The 26,108-nt window shown below is 42.5% G+C and overlaps 1 protein-coding gene across 2 annotated transcripts in view; it reads left to right on the top strand.

Annotated features, from left to right (window-relative positions):
• Window positions 1–26,108, top strand: part of MBOAT1 (membrane bound glycerophospholipid O-acyltransferase 1) — a 336,357-nt gene that overhangs the window by 267,869 nt on the left and 42,380 nt on the right. Inside the window, exon 13 of one of the 2 annotated variants that reach the window (XR_016234205.1) lies at window positions 18,365–18,471. The exons of the other annotated variant lie outside the window; for it this stretch is intronic. The gene's annotated coding sequence lies outside the window, so the exon portion shown is untranslated. The remainder of the gene's footprint in view (window positions 1–18,364; window positions 18,472–26,108) is intronic. 2 annotated transcript variants of the gene reach the window in all.

The following is a 26,108-nucleotide window of genomic DNA, read 5'->3' as shown; positions in this document are numbered from 1 at the left end:
TCATCTGCACCTTCTCAGACACATTAGCAGGGAGTGGAATCAGAAGCAAAACATCTGGGCCTAGAGCTGGTGCCCAGTGGATGCTGATGTCACAAATGTTGGCTTAACTGGCAGCACCACAACTCCGGATGAAAATATTTTAAAGTAAATATAAAATAATATTAGATGTATCCAAGTGGGAAAAGAGATAGTGTAAGTCAGACAACAATTTTTAAATATGTATAAGTATGCCTTTAAATGTATTGATATGCAATGTTGAAAGAGAGAGAGAGAGGCAGAGAAAGAGAGAGATCATTCCATCCTTTGGTTCACTCCCCAAATGCCTACAACACCTAGGGCTGGGCTAAGCTGAAATCAAGAACTCAAAACTCAATCTGTATCTCTCATGTGGGTAAGCAGGGGCTCATGAACTTGAACCACCACCTGCTGCCTCCCAGGGTACAAATTAACAGGAAGCTGGAATCAAGAGTGGAGTCTGGGCTCAAACCCAGGCACTCTGATATGGAATGTGGGCATCCCAAATGGCATCTTAAACATAGCGCCGAACATCTGTTCCTCTGAGAGCTTTTACTCACTTGTAAAAATATTAACATCTCAATAGAAAAATAGAAAAGAATACAAGCAGGAAATTTATCAAAAAGAAAACCCAAAAGACCAATAAACCTGTGAAAAGTTGAGCAAACTTCCTACTCAACAAGAGAATGCAAGCTGATGTGCCAAGATAATTTCAATTATTTTTCACTTAACTGTCAAAAATTAGGAAACAGCACCAAAATCCAGTACTGGCTAGAAAATATAAAAAAGGCAATCTCATTTATTACTGGTAGGAATGCATACCACTGTAGTCTTTTGGAAAGCAAGGTGACAGCATCTATCTCACTGAAAATATATGCAATTGTCTTAGGAATGCTCTCTTAGGAAGTATGTTATAAAAACACAAACTCAACCTTTAAGTAATATGAACAAACACTTTCAAGCAACATTGTTCCTTGTGTCAGTATTTGTAGTGAAAGTAACAACCGTGATTATTGATAGGGAAACAAATAAATTGAGGTATGCCTAACCATGTAATCATGGAATATAATGCATCTATCAAAAAGAGTGAATTAGAGTTACATTCATTAATTAAGGGAACTATTCATGATGAATTGTTAAGTGAGAGAACAAAAGGCAAAGAAATATATTTGGAACAGATGCGGTTTTGTAAAACAAAACACAAAAGAGAAAATGCCTACATACGCTAGTAAATATTTGTGTATGTTTGTATGAATATAAAGAAAGATGCCTTTAATGCTGAAAACTGGGGGGGGGGGATGATGCTAGAGAGGAGAGGGTTTGAGAAGAGGTGTGAATCATTGAAAAAGGGGAATTCACCCCGAATACAAACAAAGCAGATGAATAACTAGCAGCCACTACCCAGTCCCTAACTATACCTAGTAGAGAACTAGGGAGTACGAACAGTTTACCTACAGAAACTCCCTCCAGAAAAGATGCCTGAAGTGGTACCTGGTGATCCACACAGAATTTCTGGATGTTGCTATTTGGAACTCTCCTCTCCTCTCTCTGTGGTTTCTCTTGGTCCCAAGCGGGGTGCTGTGCACAGGTGGAGGCTCAGTGAATGGGGCCCTATTGTGGCAGAGGACAAGGAAGCAAAGCTGGAGCACTGAATGCAGAGAGGGGTGGGGGACCCCACGTGCTCCTCCTCCCTGGGCCAGAGCTCGGCTATCAAAACAGAGCCTGCTGGGCTTTCCCAGAGAAAAGCCCATTACTGGATGCCCTCTCAATAGGTGTATTGATTCTTTGGACAAAAAGTGAATGTGGAGCTGGCCAAAGCTCTGTCCTTTGGCCTGAACAGAATGAGATGGGCTGACCAGGCAGCATTTTTTCTGTCTGTGCTTTTGCCACAGGATGCAACAGCTCTGGGTTTGTTTCCAGGGTGGGAATCCTCGAGTCCTGGCATGCACTTCTGTGCATGGTGGTATTCAGCCCCTGGCCGGAGGTGGAGACTGGATAGAAATGGGTCCTGGGGGATGCAAACACCATTTTTGTGAAGACGGCCGGGCTATATGGGGTTACTCTGCCTCTGGCAACAATGTTGGAGCCCAAATCTGCTCTTTCTATAGCGCTGCCCCCTCCTCTAACCCCTCTCCCTCTTCCATACACTCCTTTGTGTGGTGGTCTGAGCTCATTCGCTTGGATTCTTTTCAATTCAGCCATTAAACAGAATATTGTCTGAAGAGGAGGAGAAAGAAGAAACATAAAACAGTAGGGAGAGCCTGGAGATTCCTTTAAGTTATTTTACTGGAGGGACTAATGGTCAGTGACTCAGTTTTCCTTCTGGAAATGGTTCAGTCCTGTACTCTTTCTCCTTTATTATGGGCTGATTATCTCCTGCTGCCTGTTAAACAGCGTTAGGGCAATTCTCTCTAGAGGCTGATATGAAAGAAAATGCCATTAGGGCCCATTTAAATTCTACCAGAACACACACACATGTGCATGCTTCTCCATACACATGTGTGTACATACCTTACACACAGCCATTCATGCTATGTGCACACACATGTACATGCATACCACACAAACATACACATATAGAAGAGTAGTATTGTCAATGTTCCAAGAGAAAATGAGTTCTTCTCTTAAAACACTTGTGCAGTAATATGGCACAGGCAGATGATGGATTAAAAGTTCTTAACTTGGAAGTGCCATTTTGATGCAATGGGTTAAACAACCACCTGTAATGCTGGCGTCTAATGTCAGAGCACTTGTTTGAATCCCGGCTGCTCTTCTTCCAATCCAGCTCCATGCTAATGTGCCTAGGAAGGCAGTGGAAGATGGCCCAAGTACTTGGGTCCCTATAACTCACATGAGAAACATGGATGGAGTTCCTGGCTTCTGTACTGAGTTCCTAACTTAGCCTGTACTGTTGTGGCCATTTGGGGAGTGAACCAACAGATGGAAGATCTCTGTCTCTCTGTCATACTCTCTCTCTCTATCCCTGTCTCCCTCTCTCTCTCTAATTGCCTTTCAAATAAATAAAGAAATCTTTAAAAAATTTTTCTTAACTTGATTTGGGCAAAATAGAGATACAGCTTGGTCACTTTTTAAAAAAGTTCTCAGTTCCATGACAGGTGTTTAGTGCAATGTACTTGGGACCCCTGCATCCCATTTTGGAGAGCCCGGTTCAAGTCTTGCTTCCACTTTTGATCCAGCTTCCTGTAATGAGCACCCTGGGAGGCAACAAGTGATGGCTCAAGTACTTGGGTGCCTGTTCCTCATGTGGGAGACCCAATTGTGTTCTGGATTCCTGGCTTCAACCTGGCCCAGCCCTGGCTGTTGCAGGGGGCACCCTTTAACCCACCACAATGTCCAATAGTAAGATAAGGCATTCTCCCATCCAAATGCAGCCCTGGCTTGCTCTGTACTTAGAGCTGCAGCTTTCTTTCCATGACTTCTAAGCCCTTTGCCCAGTCTGACCTTCCCTATATCCTGCAACTTCTCTCTCACTGTGCCCCAGTGACACGGTTCTTCCTTTGATTTCTCAAGCAGGGAAATACATTTGTCCCTGAGCTTTTTGTACATGTTGTGACCTATGACCTGTGCATAGAATTCCCTCCCACCCTGCCACCCTTGACTTACCACCCTGCTCTTCATGGGACTGGCTCTGTTTTCTTCTCTTTTCTCTCAGTTTAAATACCACCCCCCTGTAACCATAAGTAGAGTAGGCTTTAACATCTTCCTCTAAAGTGGTAACTTTTAAAAATTATTTTTTGTTTATTATTATTTGTGGGGAGAAAAAGAGAGATATGGAGAGATCCTATCTGCTGATTCACTCTCCAAATGTCTATGATGTTGGGAGTCAGGAATTCATTGTAGGTCTCCAATGTGGATGGCAGTGACCCAATTTGAGCATTTAAGCCATCACTACTGCCTCCTGGGATGTGCATTAACAGAAAACTAGATTTGGGAACTCCAGCTGGAGCTGGGAATCAGACTCAGCCACACTGACATGGAACATGGGCATCCTAACTGGTGTCAAAGGTCTGCCCGGTCTGCCCAAGTAGCAACATCTTATTTCCTTATCACTATTTATATTGATTTATTTGTGAGTTTGTTCTCTGACTGTAGGTAAGGAGTTCTATGAACTTTATCAAGACTTTGCCCATTCTCGTCACTAGTTCGGTCCCAAATCTGGCACACAGCAAAGAAAAAAAATATGTGTTGAATCAATGAATGTGTGAATGAAAAATGCTCTGGGTTAGGGAGATGAACTCAGTTGCCACCATGGTAGGGCTGTATTTCCACCTTCCTGCCAATGCACATCCTGGGAGGTAGCTAATGATGGCTTCAATAGTTGGGTTCCTGTCACCAACCTGAGAGACCTGGATTGAGTTCCTGGCTCCCAGCTTTGGACCGGCCCAGCCCTGGCCATTGTGGACATTCGTTGAGGGAGCCAGTGGGTAGGAGGTCTCTGTCTATCTGTAGCTTTTTCTCTCGCACGCGCTCTTGCTCTTGCTTTCGCTCTCTGCCTTCAAATACATAAATATTTTTAAAAACAAAACTGTTCTGAGTGGGAAAGGAAGCTAAAGGATCTGAGGCCAGCTGCTGTTGATGAAAGTGGAGGGGATTTTTGAAGGAGAGGGTCTGAAAACTAGGATTGGAAAAGCAAAGAGCAACCACCTCCTGCTTGTTCCACATGGACTTCAGCTGAGTCAATAAACCAATGAAATGTATGAAGAAGAATGCAGAAGTATTTCCTATTTTATAAACTTCTACTTAACACTAGCATCAGACACTGTACTGAGTGTCTTGTATATTTTGTGCCTGTGTGCATACAGAAGTTTTTAACGCACATGTGTAAGTTCTCATAAACTCTCACAGTGTTGTAATGGAGTAGGTATGGTTGTCATCATTTCATTGGGATAATTTATCCAAGGTCATCCAACTAGTAAATGACAAAACTGTAATTGGAACTCTGGTCTGTTTTATTCCAGAATCCTGAGGTTTCTGTTACGCCTTGCCATCATTGTCTATAAAAATGTATGAGCACATTTATGGCTGTCCTGTTTCTTTGAGAGGGAGGATTAAGAGGGCAAGGTGTTCTGGATTCTTTAAGAAATATATGTAATTGTCATGGAATCCTATGCACTATATGTGGACAGACTTGGTCCCACCCTGTCTTTCAGGGAGATAAGACCTGTGTGTGGAAGAAGCATTATCTTGCCCAAGATCACTTTTTAAAAAAAAATTATTTATTTTATTTGAAAGAGAGAGAGAGAAAGAGATTTCTTTTTTTCTGTTTTTAAATTTATTATTTATTTATTTGTGAGGTAGAGTTACAGACAGTAAGAGGGAGAGACAGAGAGAAAGGTCTTCCATTTGTTGGTTCACTCTCCAAATGGCCACAACAGCTGGAGCTGTGCTGATCCGAAGCCAGGAGCCATGTGCCTCTTCCCAGCCTCCCATATGGGCTCAGGAGCCCGAGGACTTGGACCATCTTTTACTGCTTTCCCAGGCCACAGCAGAGAGCTGGATTGGAAGGGGAGCAGCCAGGATCAGAACCGGTGCCCATATGGGATGCCAGCGCCACAGGTGGAGGATTAACCTACTGTGCCACGGCGCCGGTGCAGAGAAAGAGAAATTTCATTCACTGATTCACTCCCCAAATGGCCACAATGGCTGAGGCTGGGTCAATTCAAATCTAGGAGCCAGGAGCTCCATCTGGGTCTCCCACATGGATGGCAGGGGCCCAGGTACTTGGGATATCAACTACTACTTCCTCAGGCACAATAATAGGGAGCTGGATTAGAAGTGGAGCAGCCATGAATCGGTAACCATATGGGATGCTGGAGTCTCAGGCAGCGATTTAATTCACTGTGTCTCAGCGCCGGCACCCTTAGGTCACTTTAAGTTTTGGTGTTTGATGTGCATTGGGACCCTGGCAGTGCAGTGTGGAAGCATTTCTGGAGACTACACCAGGACAAGTTGTTTTTGGTTCACATTTGTGAAGCAGCCAAGACTGCATCATGTCGCTTTGCTCCAGTGACATCTGGGCCACGTGGTCCTTCAAGTGCTAAGAGAATGCAGGGCAAAGCATGGTCAGGGGAAGTTTGGGAGCCTGCAGGTCACATGCAGGGTGACAAGGGTATTAGGGCATTCTTGCAGGAGAGGGGACATGCCACTCTTGGGAAATGGCATCTGAAGCAACTCATTTCACCTTGTTGAGCTTCTGTTTCCCTGTCTGTAAAATGAGGTGATTGCATTGATTCCCATGGTCTGTGCCAATTCTAAACTCTGTGATGCTGTAAGATATTGGGCGATATTTTGAGAAAGGAGTGGCAGCAGGAGGTGAGGGAAGCTTTTAGGCAAAGAGGTGCTAAAAGAAAGAAAAAGTAATCAATACCTGTCATGCTGTATTACCTTTCCCTTCTAAAGAAACAAATTCTGAAATAAAAGCAGATCTGAACCTATTTGGATGACTTGAACTTGTGGCCATATAAGGGAACAACAACAACAACAACAACAAAAACTTGACACAATCGTGTCATAACACAAGATTTGTGATATCCAGAGCTCCCGTGCTTGTTGAATCTTCAAGGAGACCCAGAGTGCTCGGAAAGTCGCCTGATAAATATGCCACATGGCTCTAGCACATCCCTAGTCATGTCAGCATTTTAATGTTTCCTGGGGCCGTTTTAGTTAGCATTTTTAGAAGGTTTCAGGACTCTTCCATTAGGTAGACCCTCCCCCTGCCCCCAAATGGTGAGGGGCTGGAGAGAGCAAAGACAGGGCAATGAACTTGAAGGAGACTCACATCTCAGCTCTGCATTCTTCTGGGGACCGGGAAAGGCTGTGTTTTCTGTGGTGAAAGCATGGGTGATGACCCCTTCAGACTTTGTCGGCAGAGAGAGAGAGGTCGCTGGCTGCAGAGGAGGGGGCACTCATCTGAAAGACCCTTGCTGCCAACTCCATCTCTGTCCTTGAAGAGACTTTGGCTTCCATAGACACTTGCCGGCACCCTGGTGGTTGACCCCTGGGACTCTCATCTGATTTTGAGACCAGCTCCCTGGCTGTCACATTCACTTCCAAGAGACCCCCTCCTCCTTTCATGAAAATGACCTAGCGACGACCCTCCAAAGGAGACAGCATGTCCCTGATGTTTAGCAGAACAGGAAACTGTAATCCATTCTCAAGATCAGTGAGGAGACACGGTGAGCAGACAGGAGCCCACAGGAGCCTCTGAGCTGCTGTTCAGGAGATGTGGGACTAAAAACACAGGCTTGAGAGAAAAGGAGATCAGAGCAAAACAGCCTCCCTGCTGTTGGAGAGGAAATTCATGAGGAAACAAGGTTTTCGTGTGAGTTGATGGGGACTGATGGCTACTGTGGGCCAACTAGTAAGTGGGTTTGAAACTTGAGACCTAATTTCGGGAAAATTTGCTTAAGGTAACCTTGGGATGAGAATATCTTGAGCTTGAGTCCTTAACAGAGGTATCCAGAGGAGGTGAAGTGGTTATTATCTCCTAATCTGGACAAGCATAGAAAATATATCTGTTCTCTATGGAAGCAAAGGCAAATTCCTCAACACCAATTCATTTGGGCTGTCTGCAAGCAAATGGTTTCTAGTTCATGGAAAATATTCAAAACAGGATTTAGGACAGGGAATCTGGTGCTGTCAGGCAGGCTCAGAGGGAGAAGATGGCACAAGTTTCTTGTGGTGATTTGACATTAAGATAATGAGAGCCAGGACCCATAATGGTGTCACTGAGGCTGAGGAAGAATTTGCCACACACCACTGAAGCACCAAACTGCTGGTAATTTGGAGAAACTCCTTAGTGAATAAGGAAGAAAGAATTGGCAATGTGGGAAAAAATCGCTTGCTGCAAACATTATGGACAAAATGGAACACTCTGAATATCTAAAAAGTATATTCAAATATGCAAAATAGACACTGTGAGCTGTGGCGCCAGCAACATACTCTTAAAATGTAAGCAGTGGGGGCCGGCGCCGTGGCTCAATAGGCTAATCCTCTGCCTTGCGGCGCTGGCACACGGGGTTCTAGTCCTGGTCGGGGCGCCGGATTCTGTCCCAGTTGCCCCTCTTCCAGGCCAGCTCTCTGCTATGGCCCAGGAGTGCAGTGGAGGATGGCCCAAGTGCTTGGGCCCTGCACCCGCATGGGAGACCAGGAGAAGCACCTGGCTCCTGGCTTCGGATCAGCGCGATGCACCGGCTGTGGCGGCCATTGGAGGGTGAACCAATGGCAAAAGGAAGACCTTTCTCTCTGTCTCTCTCTTTCTCACTGTGCACTCTGCCTGTCAAAAATAAAAATAAAAATAAAATGTAAGCAGTGGGGCTGGCACTGTGGTGTAGCGGGTAAAGCCGCCACCTACAGTGCTGGCATCCCACATGGGTGCCTGTTCGTGTCCCTGCTGCTCCACTTCCATTCCAGCTCTCTGCTGTAGCCTAGGAAAGCAGTAGAAGATGGCCCAAGTCCTTGAGCCCCTGCACCTGTGGGGGAGACCCAGAAGAAGCTCCTGGCTCCTGGCTCCTGGCTTCAGATCTGTGCAGCTCCGGCTGCTGCAGCCAATCGGGGAGTAAACCAGTGGATTGAAGACCTCTCTCTCTCTCTCTCTCTCTCTCTGTAACTGTCTTTCAAATAAATAAATAAATCTTTTTTAAAAAGTAAGCAGTAATTTTTCAGCAATCACATTATCGATTTAAACATGACAATATTCATACATGGATGGCAAGGACCTCAGCTGGCAGAAAGTTTCAAAAAAGGAATTTGCTAATATTTGTCAAAAGTTTTAAAAATGAAATTTCTACAAATAGACATAGATATGCTGTGAAAAGGGAAGTGGGAGATAGGTTTGAAACAAAATTGAATTCTGTGTTTTCATCATTTAACCCCTGAGATTACTCTGATTTCAGACAGTTTTTCCCATGAGTTCCCAACTCTGGTTCCTTCTCCCAAAAGTGTCTTCACAAAGGCTGTTAATTTTACTACAGCTTTAGGAGAGAGGTGGGAATGAGAAGGTGATAACAATACAGTGCTCTGTGTGACAAATCTTTAAAATGAACTGTAGATGCTCTGTCTTAAAGATTCCATTCCTTTTTCTTAACTGAAGGTATTTCTCTCTGAGCAACCCTCTTCCACTTAGGCTCCTGCTTGCTGCCTCTACCTGAACCTTTCTTCTATTTTCTTCCTCCTGCCTGGTTCCATCATACCCCTCTCCCAGTCTCCCATGGTGTCCTAGCACCTAGCATCCTGGCATTTGCTCATAAAAACATACAGGTCTTTCCACAGCATCTTTGCATTGAGGTGGCGCTGGCAGGAGCAGGGTGGGAGTGGTCTCATCATCCATCCTCAACCAGAGTCATGGAGAAATGTTCCCACTCTGAGTCCTGTCGTCTGCAGTGACTGATGCTCCTCATAGGGTCAAACTGCCCAGTCTGTCTTACTCTGTGCTGCTATCAGAGAGTACTTGAGATTGGATGACTTAGAAAGAACAAGAGATTTATTCTCACAGCTCTGTTGGATGTCTTTGAGAACCTTTTTCTCAGACCCTCAGATGGTGGATGGTGGAAGGATAAAAAGGGATGGTGAATGCTGTATCCTCACTTGACAAGTAGCAGAAGAGAGCAAACCCCTTTCATCATGACATTAATCCATTCGTGGAGGCATAGCCCTCTTGACCTAAATTTCTTCCAAAAGGTCCCACCTTCCAACTCTGCAGCACAAGGACTCAAGTTTCCACTACCTGAATTCTAGGGGGCACATTCAAACCATAGCAGTCTCTCGCTTTTTTTTTTTTAATGTATTTGACAGATAGAGTTATAGATATTGAGAAAGAGAGACAGAGAGAAAGGTCTTCCTTCCGTTGGTTCACTCTCCAAATGGCCGCCATGGCCGGCGCTGTGCCAATCCGAAGCCAAGAGCCAGGTGCTTCCTCCTGGTCTCCCATACGGGTGCAGGGCCCAAGCACCTGGGCCATGCTCCACTGCCCTCCTGGGCCACAGCAGAGAGCTGGACTGGAAGAGGAGCAACTGGGACTAGAACCCGGCACCCATATGGGATGCCAGTGCCACAGGTGGAGGATTAACCAAGTGAGCCACAGCGCTGGCCTCATAGCAGTCTCTTTAAGATTGTATCCTCTGCCCTTTCTCCCATCCTTCCTCCAATTACGCTTTGTGCAATAGCAATAGCTTTAGGCATCACTTCTTAATTTGTAATGTAGGTGAACCACAACTTTGATTGAATTTTGGTTATGTTTGTGCACCAAGGCTGTCAATAGTAAGAAAAAAAGTATTTTGCTGTTAAGTTTATGGTACTGATGATTATTTAAAGTAGAAAACCATGACAGTGCTGTCTACTCAATTGCCTCTCAATTGCCAATTAACTGGGTCAAGGAAGAAATAGCCCATTTTTACCAGGTGCTAGTCTCGGTTGCTCCTCTTCCTGTCCAGCTCTCTGCTGTGGCCCGGGAGGGCAGTGGAGGTTGGCCCAGGTGCTTGGGCACTTGCATCCGCATGGGAGACCAGGAAAAGTACCTGGCTCCTGGCTTCGGATCAGCGCAGCATGCTGGCCGCCACGGCCATTTGGGGGGTGAACCAATGGAAGGAAGACCTTTCTCTCTGTCTCTCTCTCTCTCACTAACTCTGCCTGTCTAATAAAAAATAGCCCATTTTGTCCTTTTATTGGTAGAAGGGGCCAACTCCTTTTTTCCCTGTTAAATAAAAGTACCACTTTGAATCTCCTGAAAACTAGCTGTAGCTGTGCTGATGTTATAGCATCTTCCGCTTACCAAACGCTTATAGTCAATGCTTGTTACTTCAATGGACTGAGGGCACACACAGGAGCTTAGTGGAAAGAGCACAGACTCTTAGGGTAGAAGATGTGGGTGTCAACACTTAGTCTGTGACTTGTCAGTTATGTGGCCCTAGAAAAACCACTTATGCTTTCCAAGGTCCAATGCCCTTATCTGTAACTTGGGGAGGAATCCTGTTTATGTGGCCACTGGATTGAATGATGTTTTGGCAGCTAACTGAACTATTTTGGTCTGAAAGACTTAAATCCAAGGCCAAGCCAGGTAGCTGCTGTGGCATCAGATGTGTTTGGGCATGTCTGCAGTTTAGCTGACACCCTAGCCAAGAAGAGGCTTGCCTGACATGCTCAGGGGAGGCACAACGACTGGTTTTATTGAATCTGACAATTGGCCCCCAAGAGCAACAACTGGCACTGCACCTGATGGGGATGAACTCATGCTGAGTCTAGGAACGCGGTTGGGAAGAGGGGAGGAATCATTGTGAGCACAGATGGGAAAGTGCCTCCAAATTGTCTTCCAGAGAAGCTGTGCCAGGTGCCTTGATTGAAGAGAGCTGGTGTGGGGAGTAGGTCAAGGGAAAGTGGCCTATCCCTGGCCATGCCCTAGGTGCTGAGGGTGAGAGCAGTTGCTGTAGGAGATCTGTAAATCTAGGTAGTGCAGAAGCTATCTTAGCAGGATAATGCTGGCTGCAGTGTTGAGCTGGAATTACATTTAGTGGAACCTAATGTTATAAGACCTAGGGGCTCTCTTTAAGAAAAGAATATGCAATTCATAATAGAAAATTTGGTATGGAAGAGAGTCTTTCTTTACAGTGATAAAATAAATCCAATAAATTACAATTTGAAGAGCTGACAAATATTACAAAGCCCAGAAACATATCAATATATTTTTATTAATTATCTGACAACCCTCTTTCATATCTTTGTTCACATTTTCTTTGGCAGCATCCCTTTTGCTCATCTGTTCCTGTGACAATGATTTTGTAATATCACTTTCTGCAGAGAGGATAAAAACAGAACCTGATCTTTCTCCTAGGATAGTTCATCAGAATTCATTCTCGATGATTGACTGTTAGGATGATTAAAAGAGAGAAAACAATACAAACCATGTGTTTGTGGTTTTCCTACGGCTGTGCTCAACAAACACAAGAATTCTGAAGAATTTTCTGCGATTCCTACAATAAGGGGGGACTGTATGGCACATTTATAGTCGTGATAACTAACAAGAGACAATCCCTGTTTTGACTATCTGTCATTGAGAACAAAACTAACTGCTTTCATGTTTATGCGTCTACTGATTTGAAGAAATTCCCACAGGGAAGCTTCTGATATGGTACCTCTCTGTTCTCTATAACCTACTCTGCTGGCGTCCGGACCTGTTGAGACCTCTGTTCCTGTTCCTTCACTCTCAGATGCTGGGTGCATAGGCAGAGGGGATGTTAGGAGAATCCCTGGAAGCCGTGTCTGTACTGGCACAACAGGAATTACTTCCCTGTTTCTGCAAGTGATTTCCAGTCATTAAATCTAAGGTAAACTTCCCTTAACCAGGTTCCAACAATGCCCCCCACTACTCTGATGTCATTGGGTACGTGGTGAAGTACAATGGAGGGGAAATCAAAGAGGAAAGAGACAGTGGTTTTGAACATTGGTAGCTAACTTATCTTATTTCTGCAAATTGATAAAGAAAAAACCCCATATGATTCCATGATCTCATTGCCAGGACCTTTTAACTGAGTTCTTTGAAGGGGACCATGAGAACAAATTATCCTGTAACTCAAGCTTTTCTACCTTTGGAAGAAATATGTCTGTGGCTATAATAGATAAATGTCCTGGTTTTAAAACAGTAGTTTATAATTTGTTCACAGACCAGTTCAAAGGTGATAGTGGGCTTGAGTGGGATGGTAGAACTGTTTCACCTCGCAAATGTTTGCAGTAGCCAGAGCTGGACCAGACCAAATCAGGAAACCCAACCTGGATCTCCTTCATGGGTGGCAGGGAACTACTGTTGCCTCCCCACGGTGCACATTAGCAGGAACCTGAAATTGAAAATGGAACCAGGACTTGAACTCAGTCCAGTATGGAATGTGGGCACCCCAAGCAGTACCTTAACAGTTATGTCAAACACCTGCCTCCCCAGTGACTATTTTTAGTAGCCTGTGAGCCCCAGAAAAGAATGTGACTTACTTTTGGGCTTCAGTGCCTAGCATGGTGCCATATTGACTAGTTGGAAGGAAAATTATTTTCACTTTCCTAAATTCATAAACAGTTTTTTTTCCTTATCTGTAACATTTATTTCCCTTTTTTAATAGAAAACTTTTATTAATAGAACACTTTTATTTAATAAATATAAATTTCAAAAGTACAACTTTTGAACTATAGTGGTTCTTCCCTCCATAACCACCCTCCCACCTGCAAACCATCCCATCTCCTACTCCCTCTCCCATCCCATTCTTCATTAAGATTCATTTTTAATTATCTATCTATCTATATATATATACACACACACACAGATCATCTCTATACTGAGTAAAGATTTCAACAGCTTGCACCCACACAGAGACACAGAGTATAAAGTACTGTGTGTGATAGTTTTCAGAGGCTTGACAGAATAGTATATAATGCCCTATTTCACTGAATTATGTTCATCTTGATCCACAATTCCCAGTTTTCCATATTAATGAACTTAGGGTCATTTGAGATTGAGTCTTTCCATTAGGCTGTTTGTATAGTAATTTTAAAAAATACAAGGCTTATGCGTAAACTTTTTTTTTCTTTCTTGGACTATGGAAAATTTCTAAATCAGTTGGAAAAGGTCATTTCTTCATTTCTTTAGGAAATAGAAAATTGCTTTTCCCTAGAAGCTTTTTTCTCCATGTAAGTTAAAAATCCATTAGTAAATTAGGCTTAGCTGGGTTCATTCATTGATATTTAATCCTTGGAACTTCTCAAGGAAAATCAATGTGTGGCTTTCAGTTCATTAACATAATGCTAATACAACATGTAATGCCAACATAGCTGGAATCCTCACCCTTAGCTTTCTGTTTAGGCTGAGTGAGCACAAAGTACTGATCAATATTTTTCAGAGAGGAAAAATCCAAACCACTCAAGAGAGACAAGTGCAGAACTACTCTTAGGTTAAAATAATCTGTCTGCTTCTTCCTACAAGCTTGCCTGATAGGGTTTGATAAAGCAAGAAGGAAAGAGGCTAGAATCAATCTAATATGGGGATAAGGGGGTCACAAATTCTGCACATGTAAAGGCAACTATTGGCAGCAGTGGAACCCAACCCAAACAGCAAATTCAAGTCCAACTCTCAAGACATGGAGCTTGAAGAGGGATGTGCTCTGAACGAACCATTTATGTGGCTCTCTGGTTTATAGGATACAAATACAGAAAAATAAGTTCCCTGTTTGAGTTGGTGCTCAACTCTAAGATGTGCAGCTATTTTCCTCTACTTAAATAATATTTTAAATTGTGGTGATGTATGCATAATAGAACAGTTACCATCTCAACCACTTATAAGTATGCACTTCAATGATAGTAACTACCTTCACACTGATGTACATACAACTGTTGCCACCATTCACCTCTAAACTTTTTTTATCTTGCAAAACTGAAATCCTGTACCTATTAAACTACAACTCTATATTATCCTTCCACCAATCCCTGACAACCACCATTTTCCTTTATCTGTGGGTTTGAATATGAGCTACGTCATGTAGGTGGGAACTTACATGTTTGTCCTTTTTAACTGATTTGTTTTGGCCAGCATGTGCACAAGTTTAACTCATACTGTGGCATGGGTCAGAATGCCTCCTTTTTAAGGCTAAATAGTATTCTATTGTATGTACATAGCAAATGCTATTTACCCATTCATCCATTAATGGACATTTGGGCTGTTTCTATTATTTTTGCTATTGTCAATAAAACTGCTATGAATATGGGTATACAAATTTTTCTTTTTTAAAAAGATTTATTTATTTATTTTATTTGAAAGAGTTACACGAGAGAGAAGGAGAGGCAGAGAGAGAGAGAGAGAGAGAGGTCTTCCATCAGCTGGTTCACTCCCCAGCTGGCTGCAATGGCCAGAGCTGTGCCAACCCAAAGCCAGGAGCCAGGAGTTTCTTCTGGGTCTCCCATATGGGTGCAGGGGTCTAAGGACTTGGGCCATCTTCTACTGTCTTCCCAGGACATAGCAGAGAGCTGAATCGGAAGTGGAGCAGCCAGGACTCGAACCGGCGCCCACATGGGATGCTGGCACTGCAGGTGGTGGCCTTACCCACTACACCACAGCACCAGCCCCACAAATATTTCTTCAAGTACCTCTGTTTGATTATCTTATGTATATAACCATAAGTGGAATGGTTGGATCACATGGTTATTCTAGATTTAATTTTCTTTTTTCTGTTTTCCATAGTGGCTACACCATTTTACATTCCCACCAAAAGTGCACAAGAGTTCAAACATTTTCTTAGCCCTCTCAGTCCTTGCTATTTTCTGTTTTGCTTTTGTTTTTTTCATAGTAGACATTCTAAGGAGTATGAGGTGGTATCTCATTGTGTTTTAAAAAATATTTGTTTATTCATTTATTTTCACTTTATTTGAAAGTGTGTGTGTGGGAGAAAGAGAGAGAGAGAGAGAGAGAGAGAAATCTTCTACTTGTAGGTTCACTCTTCAAACACCCACAATAGCCAGCATTGGACCAGGCTGAAGCCAGGAGCCCAGAACTCAAACCATGTCTCCTGCATATGTAACAGAGATGGAAGTATTTGAACCATCATCTGTTGTCTTGCACAGAAGCTGCATTAGAAGTGGAGGAGCTGGGGCTTGAACCAGGCTCTCTGAAATGGGATGTGGGTATCCCAAACAACTGTGCAATGACTGACCCTCATTGCGGTTTTAATTTGCATTTTCCTAATGTTTAGTGGTGAGTGAGCCTAAGTGCTCCCATCCACTGATTCACTCCTCAGATACCTGCAACCAATAGCCCCAAAGCCTAATACGGGAGCCAGAAACTCAATGTAGGCCTCCCACATGGGTGGCAGGAACTCAACTACTTGAGCCATCATTGCTTCCTCCTGGGGTCTACACTAGCAGGAAGCTGGAGTCAGGAGCTTGATCTAAGTCAAACCCAGGCACTCCAACAAGGGATACAGGCCTTGTGATTGATGTCTTAATTGCTAGGCCAAAGGTCTGCATCTGCCCATATTTTCATTGGGTGTTGGTTTCTGTGTTGAGTTTTTACCTTCTTGTTTAAATGGGTGGCATTCTGTATGATTCTTGTTTTGTCTTCATTCCTTTTTTGTTGAAGGCATTGAAGCTTGCTGTTTGCCTCGATATGTTTTGCAGCAGCAGTGCCTTTAGATTGTGTTCTGAGCCCTAGTGAGTGACAGGAGCCCAGAGACTCCTGAAAGAAGGGAGGGTGAGTAGGGTTTGTGGAGCGGGTGTGTGCCCACTTTCATTATTACCTGGCCTACCCATTGGGACATCCACATAATATGGCATTTGCTATTTATCCCTGCTACGAAAAATCTCCAATACACTTCTTGTAGGGTTAGGTTTGGTTTTAATTACCTCCCTCAGCTCCACTGTGTTTGAAAACAAGACCTGCCACTGGGTGCTTTGGATCACTTTACCAGAAGCTGGGGGAGTAGTATTGCTCTATGGACTTTGATAAATGATTGTGGAATGCCCTCTATGTGTCAGGCACAGTCTCGATCTCCATGGGACTGCTCACAGCTGGCTGACTGAGGAGAAGAATGTGTGACCTGGGAAATGATCGAGTGAGGGTGCATGGGTCTGGAACATGACCCTGGCCTCATGAGCCTGATGCTGTAGCCCCCTGCACCTGCCCAGGCACAGGTCTCTCCTTTGGGGCCAGTGTATTCCTCCTGGGCCCAGCCTCCTAGTGATCACACAGGCAGTTAGTTAGTCAAGGGCAGAGTCACCCCAAACACTGACTGACACCATTTTCTCTTTCCAGTAGCTCCCCAAAGCCTTTCTCTCGCCCATACCCCACAACCTTCCCTTTCTTCCTGCTTTCCAAATCTCACACACCATCTGCCTGACTAGTGTTCTCATCACCTTTGCTTGCTTATCTCCTCTTCAGCAGGAAAGTGCTTCTCAGGCTGACAGCCTAATCTCTCTGCTGATCCTGTGTTTCTGAATTCATCACCCTACCCCTCAGGCGGGTGCCCCACTGCCACCTCCCTGAGATGCTGCCCAGGATGAGCAGAAGAGGAGAGAAGGAGATTGTACCAACAAAAAAAAAAAAAAAAAAAAAAAAAGAGGCATTGGGTGGGGAGGAGAGATCCAGGGCAGGGCAGTGAGGCTGTGGATGCTTGTGGGGCCTGTGGTTCTGCCTCTGTTCTGAGATCTGCTCTTTCTCCTCCCCAGTTAACAACTGGTGCAAGGTCACCTGCAGAGTAATTCTGTATTACTATTGAGATAGGAGCTATAAATTGTATCCTTCTTGTATTTTTTTTATGTTAGTTACTTTGTATAATTCTAATTTTTTAAAATTTCATTTTGTTTGAAAGGCAGAGTGAGAGTGAGAGATTTCTTGTCTACTTGTTCATTTCTCACATGCCTGTGACTGCTGGGGCTGGGCCAGGCTACAGCTAGGAGCTTGAAACTCAATCCAAGTTTCCTATGCGAGTGGTAGGGGCCTGGGTACTGCTGCTTCCCAGGGTGCACTTAGCAGGAAGCTGGAATCAGGAGTGGAGGTGAAACTCAAAACTAGACGCTCAGATATAGGGTGTGGGTGTCTCAGGCTGATCCTAGCCACTCTTCCAAACACCTGCCTCTTATTTGCTTTTTAATTGGGAGAAGTTGGGACCTGTTGTCGGAGAAGAGGGGAGGAGACTCAGTTACTAAGAAAGGCTTTTCAAACACAGACTACTCCAAAGTGAGGGCTTTGGAATACAAGGTTGTAACCATGGAATTTCTCTAAATGAACACTTTTCATTTCTGTTCTACCTCAAATAATACTCTCTCCATCCCCACAGTCACCCTACATTTGGGAGGATGTGCTCTGTGTCACAGACCACCATCAGGAAAACCCTGGGCTTGACCCTTTAATGTTTCCAGAACATTCTCTGTTTATTTTGTCTATAACATGTATGCACAAATTCTTCTATGCCATCTTCCCTTCCATAGCTGGCAGATGGAGCAGACCTGTGTTTTTGGCTCATTTTTCTCTGCTGTATGATAAAATAAGTGTGCTCTAACACCATATTGAAGTGCTGAGGAGTGCACTTTGGGGAAATGAAACTCAGGTAACGTGTCCACTCTCTGGAAAGGGAGAATTATGATAAAGTGCTAGAGTTTTGTCACTGTTACCAAACTGGCATTACTTGGAAGGAAAGAAATTGTCATTATCACAGCTGTTCTCTTCTCGTTCTTCTATGCCCAGCCCCAACATATATCAGGTAATAAAATACATGCCTGGAACAAATGGAAAGAAACTTGTTGAGGGGTGGAGTATGAAGCTGACAAAATGATAAAATTGCTTCAAGGCTTTTGTTATCTTTTTTTCTAGGACTGATACCTGTCACTTGTCCTAATTCAATTCTTTGAACTACAAAAATTTCAGTTTGTGAGGACGTGGATCTTGTAGGTGTTTTTTCTGGATGGTCCACTGGAAGTGTAAGCATTGCTTTTTTTTCTGAAGATTTTCCATTTTGGAGGGGGGGAAGAGAATGATTATCAGTTGATCCTCTGTTCACTGTTTCACTTTGCAAGTGGTTGCAATGGCTGAGGTTAGGCCAGGCTGAAGCCGGAACCCAGACCCAGATCCGAGTTTCCCATGTGAGTACAGGGGTCCAAGTGCTTGGGCCACTTTCTGCTGCTCTCAGAGGCACATCAGTAGGGAGCTGGATCCGAAGCCGAACAGCCAGGATGCAAACCAGTGCTCTGATAGGGGATGCCAGCGTCATAGGTGGCAGCTTAGCTCACTGTACTACAATGCCAGTTCCAGCACTGGTTTTTGAACATGGGTGTTTTAGGAATTTTTTGCTGAGTTTTTTTGTGACTGTGTACATCCCATTCATGAGCCGCAGGATACTGCAGCTGTGGGGAAGGGACTTGAAAGACCGAGTGCATCAATGCCATTCTCAGCAAACAGTGCTCCCACTAGCTGAAAGGGGAGAGTCCTAATTTTTGCTCAGCTTCATTCTTGGAAAGAGGCCATAATAAAACCATCTTTGGCCAGAGGAAAAGTTGTAAAGTACATAGAACATTTTCAAGTATTTAATGCATGGAGTTTTGCTGTTTCTTATAGTTTTTGAAAAGGATTTGTTTATTTATTTATTTGAGAGGGAAAGCAACAGAGGGAGAGAGAGAGGGAGAGAAAGAGACAGAGGTTTTTCTACCTGTTTATGCAGTCCCCAAATGGCTGCAATAACTGGGGCTCACCTGGGCCAAAGCCAGGAGCTCAGAACTCTTTCTGGATCTTGCACATGGGTAGCAGGGCCCCAAGAACTTGAGCCATCTCCCACTGCCTTTGCAGGCACGTTAGTAGGAAGCTGGATGGGAAGCAGAGAAGCAGAGCATCTAGGACTTGAACACATCACAAGCATCTGCTTAATCCACTGTGCTACAATATCAGCCTCTGGCTGTTTCTTATAAAATTAAACCTATACCAGCCTCATGACTCCCCATATCCACTCATAGGTATTAACTCACGATAAACAAAAATATAGGAGGCAGTTAAAACACTGGTCGGCATGCCTGCATCCCATATCAGAGTGCCTAAAGCCTGAGATGCTAGCTTCCTGCTAATGCACAGCTTGAGGGGCAGCAGGTGATTATCAAGTACTCGGGTCCCTGCCTCTCATGTGGGAAACTTAGATTGAGTTCCTGGCGCTTGGCTTCTGCTTAACTTACTGGTAGGGGCTGGCACTGTGGTGTAGTGGGTAAAGCCTCTGCCTGCAGTGCCAGCATCCCATATGGGCACCCGTTTGGGTCTTGGCTGCTCCACTTCTGATCCAGCTCTCTGCTATGGCCTGGGAAAGCAGTGGAAGATGGCCTAAGTCCTTGGGCCCCTGCACCCATGTGGGAGACCTGGAGGAAGCTCCTGGCTCCTGGTGCAGCTCCAGCCATTGCAGTTATCTGGGGAGTTAACCAGTAGATGGAAGATTCTCTCTCTGTCTGTCTCTGCCTCTCTGTAACTCTGCCTTTCAAATAAATAAATAAACCTTAAAATAAAAAACTTACTGCTAGCTGTTGCAGGTATTTGGGGAGTGAACAAATGAATGGAAGATCTCTCTCTCTTGCTCTCTCTTCCCTCTGTCTCTTTGCCTTCCAAATACACAAACAAAATTAAAATTGAGAAACAGAAAAATTAAAAAACAGTATGTCCACAAAATTTCTTTTCTAAGAATGTCCATAATAGCTTTATTCTTAATTACTTAAGATAGGGAATGTCCAAATGACCATCAACAGGAGAATGGATAAAGAAATCATGATATGTTTCCGTGATGGAATGCTTCGCAACAATAAAAGAAATGTACTATGGACAATAATATGGATGACTCATGACAAAAATCAAGTGTGTGTGTGAAAGAAGTCAGACACAAAAGTATATATTATTAGAATTCCATTTAGGCAAAGTCCTAAAATATACAAAACTAATCAGTGATAATAGGAAGAGTGTTTGCCTGTGGGAGGCAGGGGAAGGGACATACTGGGATGCAACGTGAAGGAGCTGTTCCAGATGATGGAGCTGTCCCATATCTCAATGGAAGATGGATCACTTGAGTATTTCTCAAGACTCATCAAAGCCCTTTGGACTCAAAATGTCAGGTTCTGCACGTCACAGACTATGAATTTTACCTCAAAAAAGGGAACTATAAACAAATATTTCTTTAAACCATTATTAGCAAATGTGGGTACTGCATCCACAATGGGAGAACGCTGTACGAATTCCTGGTGCTGTCTCTGTGATCCTCAAACCTGGCTGTGTGTCAGGCTTATCTATGGAGCTAGTGTTCTGCCAGAGGCTGGGGCTGACAACTGGGATTCTGACTCCAGAGCAAACTCCTGTTTGCACCAGAATTCTGGGTTTCAGAGGAACCTCCATGGCTCATGAAAGTGTACCCAGGAGTGGAAGAAATTCTAAGTTTAGGTAATAGTACACATTTTTTTAAAAGGCTGCTAAGAAATCTGAACAAAGTCAATCTGACTTTTAAATTTTTTAAATACGTATTTTTATTTTATTTGAAAAGCAGAGAGACAAGTGGAGAGAGATTTCCCATCTACAGGTTCACTCCAAAATACCTGCAACAGCCAGGGCTGGGCCAGGTAGAAGCCCAGAGCCCAGAACTCCACCTGCATCTCCTACATGGGTGGCAGGGGCGCAGCTGTTTGAGCTGTCATATTACCTTCTGTTCCCAGAGCGCGCATTATCAGGAAGCGGGAATCAGAAGTGGAGCTGGAAGATGCAGGTGTGCCAAGAAGCTTCTTGACTGCTGTGTCAGATGCCCACATCACATCTGAAATTCTTAAACTGTGGTGTTGGTGAATGAAAAGAAAGTATTTTTATTCAAACTCATGCATATCTTTGTAAAAGAAATTGGTGTGAAGTAAAGAAGGAAGAGAGTAACTAACACAGTGAGAATCCAGGACATGCCAGGGATAGTGTTAAGCAGTTGATGTAGATAATTTCACTTAAATTCTCTAAGAAGCACACATATCATTCATTATCCAGTTCCACTGCAATGGCCATAGTCCAGGGCCATAGCTATTGTCAATCTTGGCTTCATGTTAGCAAACCCAGCCATCTGGCAAATCTCTTAATAGACCAGGCTATCGCAGGGCCCTGGGCTTTGCAATGTGTGTGATGCTTTCTCCCCTAATCTGCTGGATGTATTTCTATTCATCTTTGAGGATCCAGCATATGCATACCATATTATACGCAGATCTTCCTGCTCCTTGCCTTACTCTGTTGGAGGAAACTCATTGCTGTTCAAGCACAAACAGCTACTTCCTAGGATTCATACCAAAGTGTGATTTTGAATTCTCTTAGCTGGAATGAATGAATTCGATACACTCATTGGAAACTTATTTAACACTAAATCTACTTGAATGGGGGAGAACACTACAAATAAGTCTTTTGACAGTTGAATGTAAGTTTTCACTCAGCTACATTCTGTTTTTAGTATCACCTGTATCATATGGCATTGTAGTTTTTAATGTGTACTGCTCTCTTTCCTGCTAGAGAGATCCTTGAAAATAGGATTATGTCTTATTCATCTTTGTGAGCCCAGAACCTAGCACAAAACTTGGTGCTTATTCAGTACCCATTCAATTATCATTGAGTGAGTGAATGAATGAAGAGATCACCTTTCTTCTAAAATTTGGCATGCACCCGGATAAACAGTGAATTTTCAGTAACTGTGCAGTGACCTCAAGATAAAATGCACACTCTCAAAATGGATTTAGAGATATCATACTAATTATCATCTGGTGTCTCCCAGCTCTAACTCCAACTAATCTTGTGGCTAATAATTACTAAATTAAATCTCTCAGTACAGAAGGATCATTTCAACTCCTTGACTACCGTACACTGAAGATTTTCCTCCATGCCCTTGGTTAAATTGCTGTTTCCCCTTTGGAATGATGAGAACAGTGTGTGATGTTGTTTGAGGAGCTTTCTGTAGGTATTCGTTCCCACCATGTTAGCTGTGTGGCTTTGGTTAAATTGATTTGCACCCTCTGTGCTTTTTTTTTTTTTTTTAAGATTTTATTTATTATTTGACAGGTAGAGTTACAGACAGTGAGAGAGAGAGAGAGAGAGAGAGAGAGACAGAGAGAAAGGTCTTCCCTCCATTGGTTCACTCCCCAAATGGCCGCAACGGCCGGAGCTACGCTGATCCGAAGCCAGGAGCCAGGTGCTTCTCCTGGTCTCCCATGCGGGTACAGGGGCCTAAGCACTTGCGCCATCCTCCACTGCTTTCCCAGGCCACAGCAGAGAGCTGGACTGGAAGAGGAGCAACCAAGACTAGAACCAGCGCCCATAGGGGATTCTGGCACCTCAGGCAGAGGATTAACCAAGTGCACCACGGCACCGGTCCCTCTGTGCTTTTTTTAAACTTATAAAATGAAATAATATCTGAGCTAACACATACAGATTTCTCTGGAAGCTTAAAAAAGTTGTATGATGATGATGATGATGATGATGATGAAGCTTAAGGTTCAAGTTCTCTTTGAAGTTAGCCTACATTTTTTTTCCCACTACTATGTAACTTAATCTCTGAACCACTACCTGTAACACTTCAACATATGCTATCATTCTTATTAAACTGTTCAACTTGTGTATGGTCTTTCTCCTCTACTGCATTGGGAGCCTAATGCAAGGAGGAAAGCAGGGGAGTGTGTCGCTTTTCTTTTTATGAAAGCATAGAAAGATTACTTAGCAAAGAATGATCGATAGGAAATTGTATAAATGTTAAATTGTCTTACATAAGGAGGATGGACAATAGACTTAGGACCAAAGAATTTTACAACAGTAAGTCTTAAGGATCATTCAATATAACCTTCTCTCTTTAAGAAAATGTTTTGTGTATGCTGTATGTTTATCCTAAGATTACAGCAAAGAACATTAGCCAAGTATTTTTTGACAACATTCAAGCACTATGCCTAGTAATTTGAAAGAATGACAGAGGTGTCATTATCCCCATTTTAGAGGTGATTAATGGTAACAATAAGGTTGGAATTATTATACCCATTTTATGGATGAAAAATTCCGAGACTTAGAAGGTGAGATTTAAATCCAGATACCTTTCACCAGAGCCTTCACCATTAAGCCTGCCTTTTGTCATGGAAGGCTCCTGTGCTGTTCTTGCTACATTCGTAGCCATTATCTTCTCTCAATGGCAGTGGTTCTTCCAATCTGGCTCTAGCCTAGCAGCATTAGCACCACACGGGAAGTTTTAGTTAGACATGCAGATTCTTGAGTCCCACACAGACCTGCTGAATCTGAAACCTTGAGGGTGGAGTCCCGTATTCTGTGCTTTGACAAAGCCCTTAGGGTGGCTTTCATGCACTTTGAAGCTTGAGAACCTTGGCTTTAAGTTAAATATGGTATTTTGCTTTTTGCTTCTTACTCTAGTCATTGTATCACTTAGCAGGTTTTTTTATATTTAGTACTTTAATGATAAAGGTGAGAAAGTCTGTATTTCTTCGTCAATGATCAGTGGTTTTTGTATTCTGTATGTGAAACTTGACTTCAAGCAAAGAGAACAAACCTGAAATTTGCAAACATGTATTTTATAATTTTAATTATTTTAATTGATTTTGTTACTTTCCTTGTTTTAAATTTATTTTTATAAGCTTGCTTAACTCAATTATAAAGATCAATTATAATTTTCCCTGTATGGTGACTTAAATTTTTATCAAAAATTGAATCTTCCCTTCCTTTTGTCAGAAAATTTCTGTTCTTGTTGGAACACTTAAGAGGGCCTTAAAAATAAGAAAAAAAGGAAAGGTCTTAAAACACTTAAAGGCAGAGAAAAATGATTTTTCTTAAAATTTGGGCCAGATTTCATTATTAACAATGTATTTAATATACACTAACTAGGGAAGAAATCTAGACTTTGTTTTTAATATAACCTTGATATTTAAACCAGCAAAGGGAACACATTACCTTAAACAATGCTTAGAAGCTTAGTTCTTATGAAAATAACAAGAGCAAAGTTTAAATGACATAATATGATTTCTTCAGAGACGCCTTTAAAATCTTTTGCAGTGATTTATCTAGAATGCAGTAAAGTACAAATCTAAGCTCACAATTGTTATGAGATTTGTATGCATCATTTGGCTTTCAAGTAATTTTAATAGTCAAGCAATTGTTGATCTACTTAAAATGAAAGAGTAACTTGAGAAAAGTGTATCCTGTATTTGATAATCATTGTAAAAGGGCACAGTGTAGCATTCCCAGCATTGGCAATTTTATTCTACTCAGAAGATTATGTTGAGAGATCCCAAATCCATTGGAGTGAGTTAAATATTCAATTTTTTTTTTTTTACTATGTGACCCTAGAGAATAGAAAAGAGAATGACTCTGTTTTCCACAGAAGGAAAAATGCAAAATCTAGGGGTCTGTGGATTGTTACTTTTAAATTCACACTAGTCCGTTCGGAATGAGATTTTTCTTGGCTTGGAAAGAGGATAGCTTGTTTTGAACAATTGAAGATATTAGTACTATTTCTGTAGAAAACATGGAAGAAATACAAAGGTCCTTCCTGGATCTTCATTATGCATAGAACGACTTGTTCTACACTTTTAAGTAATAAAGTTAATGCAAATATTGTCCTCATATAAAGGAAATCATTATTAATGTAATGAGGAATTCATTTGAAGTAATAAATATATTTTTTTTTTTTAAGGAGAAAACAGCCATGATTACTTACCAGAGAGTAACCCTTTAATTGCTTTTTGGAAAGTAATACATTATGAAGGCACACTGAGAATAAGGCATGACAAATAAATGTGAATTTGGGTAAATCCAATAGAATTTCAGGGTTGTTAAGGATGTTATTTGACACCTCATTTAGTGCTCATTTAACCCCCACATCTCTTTAGTATAATCCCTGACAGGATGTTATTCAGCTACTATTTGTATACCGTCCCCCAGAAATAAAGTGGTAACTTCTATTCTTGCATAATTCAATTCCACTTTTCTCCTTCTTCCACTCACTGGCTCAAATTCTGCCTGCTAAAGGGAGAGTGAAAGGTCCAGCCCCTAAATCCTCATCTCCAGCATCTGGGATTATCTCTAGTTTGTTATAACCCCTCTTTAAATGAAGTATTCATAGTATACAACTAATTTAGCTGCTGCCTTAAAGGAATTTAGCATGTGGGCAGCAGGGAAATTTGGCAGGCATGCATTTTTTTAAAAAAATTTATTTCCTTTTTAAACATGAAAAAATGTTGGACTAACATATTTTGCTAATATTTATGGGATACAATGTAATATTTCAGGACACATATACAAAGCTCATGGATCAGTGTAATTACCATTTCCTCCTCTTTGTCATTACTTTATCATTGGAGCCTCGGTGCTTCTATTTGTTCAAAGAATGTATACTAGGTTATTGTGAACCACAGTCACCCCACTATGTAACATTATGAACTTATTTTTTTTCTGTCTCAGATTTGGTACCCATTTTCCAAATTACTCCCCTTCTTTTCTGTGACATCTTTTTATTTTTTCATCACAGTTACGGAAGTATAGTTTACAGAAGTATAAATCACCATTTATAATACACGAGCATACTTCAAAA

Source organism: Oryctolagus cuniculus, chromosome 5, assembly GCF_051225735.1.
Source record: "Oryctolagus cuniculus isolate XC-2025 breed Fujian yellow rabbit chromosome 5, ASM5122573v1, whole genome shotgun sequence".
In the NCBI taxonomy this organism is placed as follows: Eukaryota; Metazoa; Chordata; class Mammalia; order Lagomorpha; family Leporidae; genus Oryctolagus; species Oryctolagus cuniculus.
Note: the sequence above shows the minus strand (reverse complement) of the source record. Positions and strands in the feature narration are given on the sequence as shown.